The sequence below is a fragment of the Euprymna scolopes genome, chromosome 46, assembly GCF_053919585.1.
Source record: "Euprymna scolopes isolate OS-2025 chromosome 46, ASM5391958v1, whole genome shotgun sequence".
Classification (NCBI taxonomy): Eukaryota; Metazoa; Mollusca; class Cephalopoda; order Sepiida; family Sepiolidae; genus Euprymna; species Euprymna scolopes.
Window position 1 is genome coordinate 122,712,835 of NC_136527.1, and position 13,025 is coordinate 122,725,859.

Here is a 13,025-nt window from a genome sequence, read left to right on the forward strand (position 1 = left end):
ATTCGTTTTAATCACTAGCAACACAACGAAAGAAATACTTAACTGAGGACTTATGCTGATTCTAACTAGAAGCTGCAGTAATACAAAAGAGGAAAATTAAACTTGTCAATTACAAAAACTGAAACCGAAAAGAAGAAACGCTTGATGCTTTACTCACCTCTGGCTGGTCGTGGTCGCCATCAAACTGAAAAAGGAGGGAAAGGGTGGAATCCACTAGTTACCAGGTACCGTACAGGAAAGGACAGTTTGGGCAGGTAGGTGATGATCTCCCCAAAGTGGAGCGCTACATAAAACATGCATTGCTACGAACATCCTCCGAAAAAGGCGGTTTCTACTCGGAATAAAAGGCGGAGCAGAAAACGGAAGTGTTTTCTCTACTCAACAGGATTCCTAGAGAGATACCACAAGATTGTGCGTGAATGTGGAAGAGCCTATGAAAACTCACAAAACTGCCATTCCTACTATCGTATCGGATATTATTAATCGGAGGTCCATCATTGCATTACCGCCCCAGCTCGTAGTTGATAGATAGTAGGAATAATATTACCAGCGCCCTTCAGGCAGCTTGTGAGAACACACAAACTAATGGTAGTATTACTCTAGTCGTTCCTGGTCGAATGGAGCCATGCATGCATTATGTAGTAACACGAGCACGTGTCGCCTGATAAGAAAGAGCGTTGGCTCACCCACTTGGGGAGATTCCCTATCCAGACTTGCACCTATTTGTACACCTGGAACCGGACTCAGAACCTCGACAATGAGAAGAGTCAAGGAGAGCAAGGTGTTGAACTACCTAAAGAGGTCACCATATAAAACAAGCGTTGCTGTGAACAACCTTCCAAAACGAGGGAAGGGACTTTTTGTTCTCTCTACCCAACAGGATTCCTAGAGAGATACCACTAGATTGTGCGTGAATGTGGAAGAGCCTATGAAAGCTCACAAAACTGCCATTCCTACTATCGTATCGGATATTATTAATCGGAGGTCCATCATTGCATTACCGCCCCAGCTCGTAGTTGATAGATAGTAGGAATAATATTACCAGCGCCCTTCAAGCAGCTTGTGAGCACACGCAAACTAATAGCAGTATTACTCTAGTCGTCCGTAGTCGAGTGGAGGCACGCGTGAATTACATAGTAGAAACACGAGCACGTGTCGCTCCCTCTTCGGGGGAATTCGGAAAAGCGCACCTTGCGCTGCAGGTATTTGTTGAGCTGGGAGTTGACTCAACACCTCGACACTGAGAAAAGAGCTTTAGAAAAGCTCCAGATTAGTTACCTGCAAAGTCGAGGAAAGTTGGAGGACCAGGCCTGCGAAGGAGAACACACACAATTTGGGCCTTGATGGAAGCACACGGGAGAGAGGGAGGCCCATTTTTCTCTTTCGGGGGAGTGTTCTCCTTCCAGCCTGCTCGAGCACGTCTTTTCTGCTCGCCACATGCAAGCGTATAAAAAGACGACCAGATGACGGACGCAACAAACTCATGCCGTCATTCATTAACTGGATTTTGATCGGGTTCCGTACAACAAGGTGTTGAACTCCCTAAAGAGGGCACCATATAAAACAAACGTTGCTGTGAACAACCTTCCAAAACGAGGGAAGGGACTTCTTGTTCTCTCTACTCAACAGGATTCCTAGAGAGATACCACAAGATTGTGCGTGAATGTGGAAGAGCCTATGGAAGCTCACAAAACTGCCATTCCTACTATCGTATCGGATATTATTAATCGAAGGTCCATCATTGCATTACCGCCCCAGCTCATAGTTGATAGATAGTAGGAATAATATTACCAGCGCCCTTCAAGCAGCTTGTGAGCACACACAAACTATTTTAGTATTACTCTAGTCATCCGTAGTCAAGTGGAGGCACGCATGCATTACACAGTAGAAACACGAGCACGTGTCACTCCCTCTTCGGGGAAATTCGGAGAAGCGCACCTTGCACTGCAGGTATTTGTTGAGCTGGAAGTGTGGACTCAACACCCCGACACTGATAAAAGAGCTTTAGAAAGCCTCCAAACCAGTTACCTGCAAAGTCGGGGAAACTTGGAGAAGCAGGCCTGCGGAGGAGAACACGCTCAAATGGGGCCTTGGAAGCAAACGGGAGGGGTTAGGGTTAGGATAAGGGAAAGGGATAGGGTAAGGCCCATTTTTCTTTTTTTGTTCGGGGAATGTTCTCCTTTCAGCCTGCTCCTTCCTTAACACGTCTTCTTTGCTCGCCACATGCAAGCGTATAAAAAGACGACCAGATGACGGACGTCATTTCCTGGATTTTGTTTTGCCAGAGCCCATTTAGCCGTGTAGTTGTTGTTCAACTACAACGTTACACCCCCCTACCACGGTGAGGATAGGGTTGGACTTTAGGGGGGAAAATACACATCCACATTTACTAATCTTACTCTTGCAATGTTGTTGTAATAAACAGAAAATTAGGAAATTCTTTAATGATTGCATTTTCGTAATTTTGGGATGTTACGATTGTCGACTACAACTCAGTAGCTATGATTCTTTTTTTTTTCTTTTTCAATGTCAATTCAAAATGGCGACCGATGCGAGGTTAAAGAGACAGACAGACAGACAGAGGATGTAGTTGGAGAGATACAGATACAGTACAGCTAGATAGATAGATAGACAGACAGACAAATATTTTTAATTTAAATCTAAATTAACGTCTTCTAATTTTTTAATTTGTTAGGTGAAAGTCTACATATAATATTATTTAAACAAATAAAATGAGTAAACGTTTTTCGTAATTTTTGGACATCTTACTATTGGCGACTTTACAAGTGAGTGTGTAAATCAATTTTAACGTCATTCGACTGTTAGGTGGAAAGCACACATAAATACGACGTTAATATTTCACACCGGTGGTCAATAAACTGCACGAGTACTCAAACATCTCTCAACCAAACAAAGGTGAAAAAAACTAAACAAATAAAATCAGTAAACGGTCGGTAATTTCCGTAACGCCGACCACAACACTCGTGAACTTCCGTGAGACAAGTTCTTCAAGGGAGACAATCAAGATTTCCGATTATCTGCCCTTGATTTCTTAGTCTGGCTTTTGCTTATACGCCATATCAACCCTTTTCCAGGTTATTTAATGGCGATTTCAGTATTTTGGAATGAAAATGCTTTTTATAGAAAAATTTTTTGGGATTTATTTATTTATTTTTTTATTTATTATTAAATAAGCGACGTGGTTATTCTATATTAAATAAATGCTGAAATAAAATTATAAATAAATAAAAAAATACAATATAAAACCATCGATAATTTAACACATATTCTCAAACAGAAGATTAATACTCGATTTAAAGTTTGCAGCAAACGATTAAAAATACAACAAATTATAAATAAATATACATTTTATTTGACAATGATATCTGTAAAAAAAGGAAACGTGTAGTATCTGTTCTTTTTTTTTTTTCGTTTAATGACATGAAATAATTATAGGGTTTGTATTACTGTACACGTAGATTCGAAAAAGCTGTCAATAAACAAATATATAACAAATAAATGTTATCAAAGGCAAGATAAATTACTTTTCTACCAAACTGGATATAATTTTCGTGTTTTTATTCAGTTTAACATGTTTATTCAGCTCGAAAAGAATACAGTGTTTACCGATGTATTGGAAAATTCTAAATGGCGACCGACTGTCTCTTTAACACGGTAAGTTCGGGAAAAGGTGTTATAAATAATAAACTAGACAAAATACTATTAAAAAACCACCCAATATATGTCAAGTTATGTCACGTTAACATATATTGAGCGAATTTCTCAAAGTATTTTGTCTAGTTTATTATTTATTACATCTTTTTCCGAACTTACCGTGTTAAAGAGAGAGTCGGGCGCCATTTTGAATTTTCCAATATATCGGTAAACACTGTTTTTTAGAGCTGAATAAACATGTTTAATTTAATAAAAACACGGAAATTATATCCAGTTTGGTGGGCTGAAATAAGGATCCAAGCAGAGAGCCGATGCGAAGTTAAAGAGACAGACAGACAGAGGATGTAGTTGGAGAGATACAGTACAGCTAGATAGATAGATAGATAGATAGATAGACAGACAGACAGACAAATATTTTTAATTTAAATCTAAATTAACGTCTTCTAATTTTTTTAATTTGTTAGGTGAAAGTCTACATATAATATTATTTAAACAAATAAAATGAGTAAACGTTTTTCGTAATTTTTGGACATCTTACTATTGGCGACTTTACAAGTGAGTGTGTAAATCAATTTTAACGTCATTCGACTGTTAGGTGGAAAGCACACATAAATACGACGTTAATATTTCACACCGGTGGTCAATAAACTGCACGAGTACTCAAACATCTCTCAACCAAACAAAGGTGAAAAAAACTAAACAAATAAAATCAGTAAACGGTCGGTAATTTCCGTAACGCCGACCACAACACTCGTGAAATTCCGTGGAGACAAGTTCTTCAAGGGAGACAATGAAGATTTCCGATTATCTGCCCTTGATTTCTTAGTCTGCCTTTTGCTTATACGCCATATCAACCCTTTTCCAGGTTATTTAATGGCGATTTCAGTATTTTGGAATGAAAATGCTTTTTATAGAATAATTTTTTTGTTTTTTTTTTATTTATGATTAAATAAGCGACGTGGTTATTCTATATTAAATAAATGCTGAAATAAAATTATAAATAAATAAAAAAATACAATATAAAACCATCGATAATTTAACACATATTCTCAAACAGAAGATTAATACTCGATTTAAAGTTTGCAGCAAACGATTAAAAATACAACAAATTATAAATAAATATACATTTTATTTGACAATGATATATGTAAAAAAAGGAAACGTGTAGTATATGTTCTTTTTTTTTTTTTTCGTTTAATGACATGAAATAATTATAGGGTTTGTATTACACATAGATTCGAAAAAGTTGTCAATAAACAAATATATAACACATAAATGTTATCAAAGGCAAGATAAATTACTTTTCTACCAAACTGGATATAATTTTCGTGTTTTTATTCAATTTAACATGTTTATTCAGCTCGAAAAGCATACAGTGTTTACCGATGTATTGGAAAATTCTAAATGGCGACCGACTCTCTCTTTAACACGGCAAGTTCGGGAAAAGGTGTTATAAATAATAAACTAGACAAAATACTATTAAAAAACGTAACGTACCCCTCCTGCCTGGCATCGTGGCGGTTGCACTGGCCGCTGACGCAGACCAAAGTGTAGTGGGGGAAAAGAAAACCCAGGGGAATGGAGGGGGAGGAGCGGACTTTGAAGAAATTAGAGTTTTTGACTTCCCCTCACGGGGATGTCGGGTTAGCAGCTCAGATCCCTCCGCGAGGGGGGAGAGCAGAGAAGAAAGACGCAGTGGGTGCTAGCGGGCCAGAGTGCCGCGTCGCAATTAAGAGAGAGAGGGGATAGGCATCCCTGCCCACAGAGGGGAGCAGAAACAAAGCACCCGCCCTACCCCACGTCACCCTACCCACTAACTTACCCCAACGGAAGCGAGAAAGAGAGCCCTGTCTGCTCGATCCACTGGGAGAGCAGCGAAGATAGACAAAGTTTGGGCCTGGCAGGTCAGTGCTGCTCAGGCAATTAAGTGTGGAGAAATTAGACCATCCCCTGTCTCTAGAGGGAAGAGACCGGAACGAAGAAAAAACGCATGCAAAAAACCAACAAAAGCAGGTCTCAATTACCAGCTAGTGGTGTTGGTCCCGAGATTCCAGTCTCCCAAAAAAGGGGATCGGTTTCCGGGTCCAAGCTCCCAACTACCCACTAACTTACCCCAACGGAAGCGAGAAAGAGAGCCCTGTCTGCTCGATCCACTGGGAGAGCAGCGAAGATAGACAAAGTTTGGGCCTGGCAGGTCAGTGCTGCTCAGGCAATTAAGTGTGGAGAAATTAGACCATCCCCTGTCTCTAGAGGGAAGAGACCGGAACGAAGAAAAAACGCATGCAAAAAACCAACAAAAGCAGGTCTCAACTACCAGCTAGTGGTGTTGGTCCCGAGATTCCAGTCTCCCAAAAAAGGGGATCGGTTTCCGGGTCCAAGCTCCCACAAATGTGGAGTCGGTCCTTGCTAACGAAGGTTAGTATGAAAACACCTTAACCTATCCAGAAAGCCCGGTGGCGGACAGTTTCGTAACTTAGAGAACAGATACTACACTTTGATCTTGTCACGAGGGCCGAGAAGTTATTTAGTCGTACCGGCCCCGGACCTGGCATTATCTACTGCCAGGCCCTTATTTGGGGTCCGATACAACTTAGGCACCAAGGCCAGTAAGGGGGAAGTGGGGAAGAAAACGGGACTTTGCTAAATTTGCTAGCTAAACTTGCGTTAGAAAGCAAGTATTTTATTTAGAAACACCTATACTAGATTCTATCATACCACAACCGCCTACATTCTTACCAGGACCTACTTAAAAAGACAGCTCCCCAGCTTATCGGGATGGCGGGCGACTCTCGTACTGTAAAGAAAGAAATATGTACAAAAAACAAAACAAAATGATATTTACAAACTTAAAGTATTATTTTTTTTTTTTTTTTTTTTTTTTTTTTTTTTTTTTTTTTTTTTTTTTTTTTTTTTAATAAAACAAATGGGGGTGAGATGATGGGGAGGGGGGCAAACTAAGATACACCCAAAAAGAAAGAAAAAGAAAAACAACTTAATAAAATGCCTATGGGGGCGGGTTAGTAAGGGGACCCTCCCTACCTAACGGCTGGTCTGTCGTATGAAACGCCCACTGTCTTCCAGTCCACTTCCCCCGGGGGGAAAAAAGGGTGAAAGCAAGCAGGTCGTTCCCTAGGGGGGAGTGGAGGAAATAGGGACTTGTAAGAAAAATAACTTAGGGTCGGGGATAACAGGGATGGATGGCGTCTTCCAAGATAAAAATACGTAAAGGATACAATCGGGCCGAGGATAAAATAAAACTGGTGGACTTTGGGCATCATTGGAAGCTCTCCTAGTGCCAATCTATCAAAAAACAAAGATCTATAGGGGACAGGATCAAACTCACATTCACCCTAGTCTAGGCCCTAAATAAAGTATAAGCTTTCCACTCTAGGTGGTTACTCTGCCTAACTAGCAAACCTACTCCTACCCATGATTACGGGGTAAACCCCGTATTAACATATGAAGGGGCTGGGTTCCGAGTGTACGACAATCGAAACTTCAGCACCTCCAGAAGAATACTACTAGGGTGGAAACACAAACTCATACCTAGCTCCTCGTCGGATGCACAAACTAGTGTTGTGCACCCATCTTCTATCAAAGTCGATGCGGGACAACCTTTCCCAATCACATCTGATTTTCGTTTTAAGTTGATGCTTAAAACGAACAACCAGATCCCGATCGGAAACAGACCGCCCCTCATAGACGATGTCTAGACGTGAAACCCACGTCACTAACCTAGCTACAGCCAGTATCACCAGAAACACCGCCCGTTTCTCCCTGATAAACGGCGGGTCCACATTGTCAACCACGTACGCTAAATCAAGTGGCACCGACCGCTCGGGGTCGATGCGAGCCGTTACCCCTTCGACATACCTCCAGAGACTCCGTACCCCGCTGCAAAGAAAGAACGCGTGTTCACGCGTTTCGTCCTCGTTCTCATCGTTGCAGCGTGGGCACGGGGGATAATAATAATCGGGATCCCTGAAGACCCTGGCAAGTCGGTCGAAGAGAGGCAACGCATCCCGGACTAGCCTCCACGTTATTGAGAATTCAGCATTACTTATGTAGCTACTGGCAGGCGCCCAACTCCAAAGCGAGAGAACTTCCCCCCTCGACAGATGTAGCCGCTCCACCAGTGGATCTTTCGCGGTGCCCTCCACTAACTCCTCATATAGCCTCCACCTAGGCCGTGCAAGGTCACTGGACCCCGGCAATGCCCTAAGGGCGGCTCGGCATTCGGTCAGGAAGCGCCCTTCCCCCGCTGGTCGACGGCGACCTTCGGCGGCGGGGTCGGTTAACAGCCGTGGGAAAGCGTGCTCCACGGCCGGTACCCAGGGTGCCTCCTCTATCAGTGTCCGACTCAGGAACGCCAGTCTTTCTGCGTGTTGATGGCTGCGCAGATCAGGCATCCCCAAGCCTCCCTCGCTAAGCTTCTGCGTACAGACCTGTCTACGGACATACGGCTTTCCTCCCTTCCAGAGCAGTTTGAAAAGGAGTCGCTCTAAAGCCTTACAGCGGTCCGCAGGCAGGGGAAGAACAGATAAACGGTAAAGGATCAACGGAAACACGTAAGTGGCGCATGCCTCCGCACGACCCTTCAAGGACAATCTCCTTCGAATCCAAGTTCCGACAGAGGATTCGACCTTAGTCTGTACCTCCGACCAATTCTTGTCCAGCTGGAGATCCGGCCCGAACCACACACCGAGGATCTTAACCGGGCCATCAGTCCAGCCGAACGCACCTGGAAGCGAGTTTACCCCGGTCCAGGCGCTCAACCGCAGGCCGACGGACTTGCTGCGATTGATCACGGCCCCTGTGACAACTTCGTACTCAGCGATCGCCTTTATCACCGCTTCGATGTCGTTACGACTGGCTGCGAAAACGGTGACGTCATCGGCGTACGCGGACACCCTGGCAAATCGGCGGCCAGGTAGAGCAATGCCGCGTAGGACTGGTCTCGCCGCCTCGTCCCTTAATTTGCGAAGGAAGGGCTCCAACGCCAGGACATAGAGCAGAGGCGACAGCGGACAGCCCTGCCGCACCGACCGGGAGACCCCAAAGGACTCCGACAACCTACCATTGACTTGCACCACCACCGCGGGGTCACGATACAGGGCGGAGATCCACTTGCGGAAGTCCGGACCAAAGCCGGCGGCCTCCACAACAGCCCTCAGGAACCCATGGTCCACCCTATCGAACGCCTTGGACTGATCTAAATTGATCAGCGCGGCTTCCGTGTCGTCTTCTAACCCCTCTATTATCGTGCGAACCAAGTGCAGATTGTTTTGAATTGTTCGACCCTTCACAGCGTAGTTCTGATCCGGTTCGACCAACTCGTCGATAACGACCTGCAGTCGGTTCGCAAGAATACGGGCCAAAATCTTAAAATCTGCGTTAAGCAGAGTTATGGGCCTATAATCATCTAGGTTCCCCCCTCCATGTTGGTTTCCCTTCTTCAGAAGCGTGACCACTCCTTTGGTTACCTGCCTCGGGATTGAATCCTGGGCAAACCAGTGGTTAAACACGCCCGTCAAAAGGGGCACAAACATGGGCGACAGCCTCAAGTACAGTTCGTAGGGCAAACCATCGAGCCCCGGAGATTTGTTGTGGCCAACCTGCTTCAACGCAGTAATGACCTCACGCTCCGTAACCACCCCCTCGCAACTAGCCGCTCGGGCCGCAGTAAGGCGGGGCGAGCCAGCTAAATAGCTGCCAAACTCCTGGCCGCGGAGTCTGGGTAGTTTGGTGAAGCGCTCCTCCAAATGTTGCCGAAACCCATTGCAGATCTCCCGCGTCGACACGAGAGAACGTCCTTCCAGGTTTTTCACCTCCCGAATGTACCCATCCGAGCCGCGTCTTAAAGCGGCCCCACGCTCAACAGCGTCAACGTTCACGGCTTCGTTGGAGACTCCCTTTAACCTAGCCCTAACTACTTGACCTTCATATCGCTTGCTAGCCAAGCGACTGAGGTCCCCCTTAATTAGTGCTAGATCTAGGGAATCCCCCCCTGCCACCGCCCGGGTCAATCTATCCTCTAGGTGCTTTTTGGTCCGAGCCCTAGTTAAAGCGAGGCTTTGGCTATATTGGACACAAAAATGCCTAATGGTGACCTTAAGATTAACCCACCATCTACTCCCGGTAACCGCCCCCACTAACTCCCTCTGAATTAGTGTCGACAGCTGCTCCCGGAAGTCGACCGACTCCAACAAGGAGGCGTTCATCTTCCAGTAGCCAGCCATCCTAGGCCTATTACCTAACTTCAAACGGGCCAACACGAGTTTGTGGTCCGAATGACCTAACCAGTGGAACGTGGGACAAGATAGAAAATCTACGTCGCCCCTTCTAATTAACATCCTGTCCAAGTATGTACTTGGACGGGCGGCCGCACTAGTATGCCACGTCCACATCTCCCTCCCGGGGTGATCCAGACGGAACCTGTCGACCAGATCGCACGAGGCCATCAGGTCAGACAGGCTGCTATCACACCTGCCCTGCCCGCTAGACCCCCCGACCTTATCTAAATTGGGGTCCAGGATGGCATTCCAGTCCCCCATTAATACTACCCGCTCCGGACCCGAAGAGAGAAGCCCCTCCACCCGCCGAAAAAAGGAAACCCTCTCACTTAGGATGTTAGGCGCATAAACTGCCATGATCCGGAACGCGCCGCTGCTAACGGCAACATCGACCACGACCAGCCTCCCATGAGCGTCCGCATGAACAAGTGTAACCGTCGCAGATAGGGTGCGACTTACTAGCACAGAAACCCCCCGGCTCTGGAGACTGCCATATGCTGAGTAAACATCAAAATCGTTCACCAGCACATCGCAGTCCCCAGCCCCAACAAAGTGGGTCTCCTGAATTGCAGCTATGTCTACCTCAAGGGCCACGAGGTCCCTCAGCACGCGAGAAGCCTTGCTTCGAGACCTCATGCCCCTCGCATTCAAACTAGCTAGGTTTAAGCTTGTGGCCATGTTTCCCTAACTAGTAATATTCTTCTATCAAGGGTCTGAAATCCTCGGGGGAAAGGGCGTCAAAGGTCTGCCCAAGACTGCCTGTAAGCAGGACAGGCGTAAGCCGCCCGTCTTTGGCCAGACCTCCCACGTCCAGAGGGAACGTCAGTTTTAGCGCCCTATACAAGGAGGGGTGAACATAGATCGGGACCCTCCCCTCGCACTGCTTCTGTATCTGAGCTAAGGATGGGTGCTCCCCGTCAACTAACTTTAAGCCCGGGAACGCGGTTTTTCCTTCTTCGAGCATTCTCCAGAGGGCCTTCGCTCGCCCACCCCTGTTTGGCCTCACGAAGGTGATCAGGTTTGGAGCCTCAGGAAAATTTCGGGGGTCGGTAACGCTCCTCTCATCTACCGTCTTCAACGACTCCAGGACGCGCAGATATTTTCTCTGCGATCCGCTGATGTCCCCCATCGCTTCATCAACTTCACACAGACGGACCCCCGGCCAGAATGGGCATTTTCTGGTCTTCTCCGTCCTGGGGGGCGTCTTCTCCTTGTCCTGACCTTCAGCTATTACTGCTTCTTCAGAAACTGGAGCCATCTCATCCTGCTCCGGGGTGTTGAATAGGGGAGGGGTGGGCCGAGCGTCCTCTGAGGGAACCGGTGTTGGAGGCTCGGTGTCCTTGTCTTGAACCATCTGTTCTTCCGGGGATTTCCGAGGGGGAGACGACTTCCGAGACGCTTTAGGCGTTTCTTTTCTCTCCTTCTTTTCGACGGGTTTTTCCGCCGGTCCTCCTTCCTCCCCCTCTGACTCTGAGGAGCTTCCTCTCAATTTTCTTTTCGCGGTCGCCGCCGCTGGTCTTGATGGTGCTGGAGGGGCCTCTGCTTCCTTTTTCCTGCCCCTCTTGGCGGCGACCTTGCTCCATACGCCTCCCTCCGAGTCCTCCCTCTTCTTTGCTTCCTCCACAGTATCCTCCTTTTTACTCGTCTTCTGCTGCTCCTGCTCCTTTTTTTGTGGGCAGAAGCGGGCCACGTGCCCGGGCTTTGCGCAGTGCCAACAGTATGGCCTTCTCCCCTCCACTATAACCGCCATCTGCCAGCCCTCACAATTCAGTTGTGCCGGGATCTTGTGAAAGTTCTCACGGTTGACCTTCAAAAACACCTTATATGACCCAGTTTGGATATTGCGAGGTCCCTTCGTTGGGTTTATCTCTTCTACCTCTCCAAACTGGGCCAAAGTGGCACCCAGCTGGTCCTCACTGATGAAACTGGGAACCCCGAGTACCGTTACTCCTGCTCTCCTCTTCGACATGTACTCGGGGCGGAGTCTCAGGTTCTTCCATAAAATATCCCCTCCTGCCAGTTTCTCCGCTTCAATCTTCGATGGCAGGAGGAGGTCCCACGTGGCGTGGAATCTCCGGACCAGATATTTGACTGGGATCTTCAGGTCGGCCAGAATCTCACACATTCTCTCCAGGGGCACACCAGTCAGCCCCTTTCCATTGGCCTCTAAAGTCACCAAGGAGACCGTCCTCTCCTTTATGTCCTCCAGTGCTCCCGGCATGATCTCCAGCTTGCTGCCATTTACATAGTCTTTGTACCGCCCTTCTAGTAGTTCGCGGTAATATTGGGGGGTCTTTCTTTTCAGTTTTTTCTGGCCCCAGATGTTCCCCACTTTGTTCTCCTCTGCTGGCACACTGATCCCGGCTGATGTTTCCATTACCGCCGCTATTGGTCGTTCTGTTTGTCCTGGTGGAATAGGGGAGCAGTCACTCTGTGTGAGGGCTGGCCATTCAAACAAACTAGCTGGCGTAACCCTACCAGATTCTATCTCTGACGGAGAGCACCCATCCACTACTATTACTTCGGCCGATTTACTCCTCCTTAAACTTTCCCGGTGTTCTTTGCTAGGGCTTGCCCTTGCTGACATGGATCTTGTTAGAGGGACTCTAGGATCCTCCTCCAAGACCCACCACTTTTTGACCGGCCGCTTTCTCTTGCTACTTCGATCCCCACCTACTGCTGCGTTCATTATGCCGCCTGGGTTGCCTTTTTCGGCGGCAACCCCCTGCACGGCATCCGGCACCGACTCATCACTACTGGGGTTGGCGAACCCCGCTCGCGATCCGGCACTGGTGCTGCCTTTCGGGGTGGCAACACCCGACACGACCTCACTGGGGGTGGCGGCCCCCGCTCGCGATCCGAACCACTCTGGGGCGGCGACCCCGGTAACCCTTCTCGAACTGGGGGTGCCTTGCGGGACGGCACCCCCCGGACCCTTCACGGACACTACACCTGGGGCGTCCCCCAAGGTGGCAGGAGCAGAGGCCTGCTCCATCTAACTGAAGGCCCGGAGCCCAACTAGTGCCCGCCGATTCGGAAACCAAGGGACCTTCGCCT